General features: G+C 41.7%; 1 long non-coding RNA gene across 1 annotated transcript; it reads left to right on the plus strand.

Annotated features, from left to right (window-relative positions):
* Positions 1 to 697: 697 nt before the first annotated feature.
* Positions 698 to 5310, plus strand: LOC129624971 (uncharacterized). The gene is made up of 3 exons (XR_008701210.1): positions 698 to 729; positions 1571 to 1942; positions 3606 to 5310. It is a non-coding gene; the product is annotated as an uncharacterized LOC129624971 (long non-coding RNA).
* Positions 5311 to 5937: the final 627 nt, after the last annotated feature.

Below are 5937 nucleotides of genomic sequence, written 5' to 3' on the forward strand. Positions count from 1 at the left end.
GAAGCCCTAGAGGGAAAAGGCACACTGTATTTTGTCCCTGTTTAATTTTTGCCCTGGGAGATTTTCCTGTTTATTTTGAGCTTAGTTTTGCACTTGAGAGACTTTTTATACTTTATCTGATGTTTCTAGGTGTTTTGTGGTAGGACCACATTGGGTGTTTTCTCTGCTATGTTGTTTTTGGATATGATTATATTTTTAAATCATAGCATATAAATGATTACCCTGCAATTCTTTGACAGATGAGAAAAGATGAGACCCTAACAGGTGGACTTCTCTAGTTTCCATGTTGTGTAGTTTAACCTAAAACTCTACTGTCTCTTGACTTCAGACCCAAGATTTCCAATAGACACATTATATCTGTTGAAAACTTCCCAGATTAACAGGAAAATAAGGCCTAAGCAGAAGCAGGCAAGAGGCACCTGGTTCACTCAAGGGAACCCCAAAATTCAGGGTCGGGGCAGATCTGGTTTCAGTCATACAGCAATATGCTGATTTTAAGATGCAAAAATAGGGAGTCCAAGGTGGAGAAATCAGGCAACAACTGCTGAACTACATGCTCCAAGGTCAACTGACCCCTGACATCATTTAGACTAGCCCCCTAGGGCTGCTGCCAGGAATTCAGAGCCAAATCTAATCATAAAGCAACACTGACACGCCCACAGAGGGGGGCTTCTAAAGCAAGAGGCCTGTTTTCTTCCAACACAAGGAGCAGAAGCCAAGGAAGACAAGGTAACACCTGGTCTAGCTGAATCCTGAACTGGGAGGGCTTCTCTCCTATAAAGCAGGGGTCCCCCGTGTTTTTGGCACCAGGGACAGGTTTCATGGAAGACAATACTTCCATGGACAAGGAGGGTGTAGGGGAGGGATAGTTTCAAGATGATTCAAGTGCATTGCATTTACCATGCAGTTTATTTCTACTATTATATCAGCTCCCCTCAGATCATCAGGCATTAGATCCCGGAGGCTGGGATCCTGCTATAAAGAATGATACTGAGGGCAATCAGTGAGACTTGAACATGACCATGAAATACACGAAAGCATTAAATCAATGTTAATAAGGTTCTTAGTTATGAAAGTATGTTTTTTATATTAGCAATAAGAGGGGAAAGCTCCACTTAATCTCAAGTTATTCTGGCAAAAATCACAGAGCCTGAGATGCACACACGAGAGTGGGTTCTGCCTGAAGACCCCATGTTGTCCAGCACATAGACAGTCAGGGCCCAGCACCCAAACAACACAGGTTTCCAGGACTCACGGCATTTTGTCTAATGTGGTGAAGTCTTGGCATGTTTAATGTCACCTCATAAACTGAGAACAACTTGATTACAGGAGAACATGGGTAAATAATGGTTAGATAAAGTCAAATTACAACCACAGGTTCAGGCTGTGGCTTAAATGTATCAATCTGTTCCTATACTTACAGGTAATCCTGATTTATTCGTGATCTGTTTACACTATCATCTGTTACCTTTCTCTAGTATTTTCCAGGAGGTGCTAAAGGGGGAAAATGTGGATGAAAAGGTAAAAAATACACTAACCTTTTTATTCATTAATCTATGTTTTTTACAAGCTGATTTGAGGATAATACTACACAATCTGCTGGTGCACATCTTCACTGAGTTCACTGGACACCAGGATTCCACAGAAATAGATTAGAAATCGCCATTTAGAATAGAAGTAGAAAACACTGTTTTATGAGTTTCATAAAACAGACTCTAGTGGAGCACCGTGGTACACAGTCCACACTGAGCCTGGAGCCGGTAGGTACCTGAGTCCCGGCTCTGTGGCAGAGAGGACCCCAAGCCTCCACGAGCCTCAGTTTCCACACCTTTACCTGCAAAATAGAAGCACAGAAGCACAACCTCTGAATCACAGATTTTGTGAGGATTAAATGAGGGACAATGTGAGGTGCTTAGAGATGTTTGTGCTGACCCACCGCCAGGTAAGTGTTCAGTTCACCTTAACTTTACACACACCATCCCCAAAAACAGCATGGCAAGCACTGACGCCTGCTTTACTTCTCTACACACGGGCACAGAGACTCAGGGGAGCAGACTGGGTGAGCGGCTCAAGGTTACACAAGAGGAGGGCGGCTGCCTTCTCCAGGCTGAGCCCAGAGGCTCTCAGACCCTTGCGGGTTTGGTTGCTGAGCTGAATTACATGAAGCAATTCTAAAAATTTTAAGAGGGATGTTCAGAAATGAATTATTAACCTTGATGATAGTTTAAACTGATTTATCGAAAGAAGTAGTGAAAATTTGAGATTTCAATATTTACCAGGAAGCATTTGGACTAAGAATATGAAGAAACATCCTCAAAACTCCTGAAAAGATTGAGATTTCTCACCAGTTTGGCTCTTATGAAGTCTGCTTTCATTATTAGCATTTTTGCTTAACTTGTCAGATCTGGATGCCTTTCAGGATCAATTTAGATTTGTAAGTGCAGCCGAAACGGACTCGTTGTGCATTCCTAGCTCGGCTGCTATTGACAGCTGCACCCAGAACAATGTACAAATGCAAACTGCTCCAACAATAGCCCGGAGCAATTACGTCCCAATAACGGTTCAGAAACTGCCACACCTGCTTTCCATCCATCCTTATTAACAAGCACAATTCACAACCTAAAGTGATAGGAAACAAGCTAACTGTTACCAGCTGGTCCACGCAGATGCCGAGACGGGTGTCACTGAGGTGAGGGACCCGGTTCCACACAAGCTGCAAATGCATGATCAAAGTCCAGAACTTTCCTTGATCCATTCCGCTGGGACCAAACGAATGTTATTATCAACATGCGACAGTCCACCCTGGTTCCTGATGTGAGAGAAGTGAGATTTATGAGCAAGTTGAGCAATTTGGAATAAGAGCTTTTAAAATTTCTGGAACCTTTCAGTATTCCTGATTCAGTCTCAAGAGAGAAACAGCTTTTAGTGTCTCATCCTTGATTGGCATTTGGAGCAGGCTGACCTGGGATGGAGGGATGGTGACTGGCACCCCCTGTCTTCCAATTGCGAGGAAGGTGGCACAGGGGGGCTCAGGGGCAGAGAAGATATAAACAACCCATCATTCACGTTCAGTATCTCCTCAAATGAGACAGACCAGCACGGCAGCAACCAGACTTCCTTTGTAGTTAAGGCAAAGTATTTATGACAGTCATCCATTCCTTGAAATCAAGGTGAATTTTGCACTCAGCTCAATAGGACACATGCTCAATAGTATCACAGGGTCTGTTCAACAAGGAAACAGCAGAAGTGACCCAGGTGAAGAAATGGCAGAGCATAAGCTAGACCAGACTGGGTCATTACAAATGCAACACCTTACATATTTAATTCTACAAAATGGAACTCTTTAAAAAACAATGTTGTCAGAGTCTGCAATTCCTCTGGATGGAAGGCCTACTTTAGCTCATATTTTTCCAGAGACAAAGGCTCTAGGACATGAGAGAGTGTGCGTTGTACACTCATGGGCCTGTACCACCAACGGCATAGTTTTTCTTCTGTGAGAGACAAAAAACAAGCTGCTGCCCACATGTCTGTAAAACCACCTGCTGGGTTATGATAATAATACAGAAAACCTGCTAAAATAGATCTCTCAAATCCATATGTTGCAGGGAAGATGAGGAGGAATCAGCATCAAAAAGGGTGAAGAAAGTGTTCATGAGAAAAGTCAGGAAAGTCAGATTGGCAGGACAAAGAGAATCTGGGAATAGAGCTGTGTTTACTTCGTGGCTTGATTCTGAAGGACCACCTCTTCTGGGAAGCCTGCCATGGACACCTCATTTGAAAGAGCTAACTTCTCACCTGCCACCGTCACTGTTCCCACCCTTCTGCTTAACCTCCCCGCTCCCACCACCACAGTCGGACTCTAGACAACTGTTTCTGTTTTGCTTGAGATGTTCAGTGGTGTTTCCCACAAGAGGAAGATAAACCATGGGACAGCAGGAATGTGTCCCTGGATCTCTGGAGTCTACAGAAGAATCTACAGAAGAGGCTGAGGCATGGTAACTCAGCAAAACTCAGAACGAACAACCGGTGCGAGCTCCAAATTCTTCTACAAATTCATCTCTACAAACAAATGAACCTCATCTGCCGTACACTAACAAACAAAAGAAAGCCCAGACACCACCCTTTTCTGCTAAAAATCTGTCTTTCCTTTATAAATGCTTGGTACTTATCATTAGTCAGGAAATAAACTGAAAGTGTAGATGCTGCAGGGTTTCCATTACCTTTAGAGGGGAAACAATTTCATCGTTTTGGCGATGGCTTTGCAGTGTGAATGTGCATGTCCATGTTACAGCCTGAAACAGAAACCAGCCCTAAAAACTCCCCAAGCAGACAAAACCAGTATAGTCACAGAGGCGAAGTTTAATTATGCTTCTTCTGTGAGACTCGCATGATTCCTTGTTTCTGCTCTGGAACCATAAGCAAAAGAAACTGTCTCCTGAGGATGCTATGAAGTCACCACTGACCAATTCCCCATCATTTAGGAAAATTCTAGAATCATAACCAGTCACAGTGAAGAATAAAGTCACTGCTTTCTTGCTAGATAAGCTGCGTTAATAACAACGCACTGCTGAGCCTCACCCCGTCTGGTTGGAGGCTCTTGGTTTGCCAACTGTTTTTTTGGTGTCAGCACACAGCGTTCACTAAGCACTGCTTGGGTGACTCACTGGTTCTCCTTCTGTTGTTTCTGAGCTTTTGGCAGCATTTAACATTTTCAGTTATTGCTTTATACTTTAATCTGGACATGCAATATTATAATTTACACCATTTCAAACAAAGGAAACTATGTACACTGTCAAGTCTATAATTTTTCAAAAAATATAAGTAATTTGTGGGGCTTCCCAGGTGGCATAGCAGTAAAGAACATGCCTGCCAATGTACCAGACATGGGTTCAATCCCTGGGTCAGGAAGATCCTCAGAGAAGGAAGTGGCAGTCCACTCCAGTGTTCTTGCCTGGGAAATCCCATGGACAGAGGAGCCTGGCAGGCTATGGGGTCACAAAGAGCCAGACACGACTTAGCAACTAAACAACATACTGAGTAACTGAAAATTAAGATGCCATAACAAATTACTTATATGTAATTTTACAAAAAATTCAACTTTTGGTGAATTTTATTATAGCTAGAAATAATTGGGTCTCTTCCTATATTTTACTATTATGATTTCTAACTTTAAAAATATTTAATTTTTTAAAAAACTGAGATCATTACAGACATCAATATCCATGGTAAAAAGTAACACAAGTATTAATTTGATTTGGAAGTTATAATTAAACGTCTTAAAGAATTTATTCAGTTAACTGATAATAATAATAAAAATGCTGATGATGAAAATGGAAGCTACTAGCACTTCGTATGCATCAGGATCTCTGCCCAATACTGCATTTTTATAAATTTGTAGTAACTTGTGTATATGTGGGTGTGTCTGTGTGTGTCGCTGTGTATGTGTTTGCCATGTGTGTCTCTGTATGTTTGCATGTGTGTGTGTGTGTTTGTGCACGTCAGTGTGTGCACAGGGCTTTGAGATTATTTGGGAGGTTACATCTTTGAGTCAGTGCTTCTAAGGCATCAGGCTTAATAAGAATTTCCAAGACACAGCACATAGCATTATACAACATTCTTTTAGATTTCTCTTCATTGAATTTAGTTTTTACATTTGTATTTGGCAAGGATCTCCCAATCTTGCCTAAATGAATACTCACAATCTTTCCTGAATAAGACATCTTCTTCCCAACCGATTAGAAACAACACTTTTATAAGTACTCATTTTTATTTTGTATAATGATCAAATGTACCATCTATTCTCATTGTCTCATTACTGTCCTCCTGAAATAGGATAGAAATATAAAAATAAGAAATATGGATGCAGGCGAGGGAAAAAAAGAAAAGAAGAGGAGAGAAGGAGAAGGACTGACATTTCTTGAGGGCCTCTTGTCAGCC

This window comes from Bubalus kerabau, chromosome 13 (genome assembly GCF_029407905.1).
Source record: "Bubalus kerabau isolate K-KA32 ecotype Philippines breed swamp buffalo chromosome 13, PCC_UOA_SB_1v2, whole genome shotgun sequence".
NCBI lineage: Eukaryota > Metazoa > Chordata > Mammalia > Artiodactyla > Bovidae > Bubalus > Bubalus kerabau.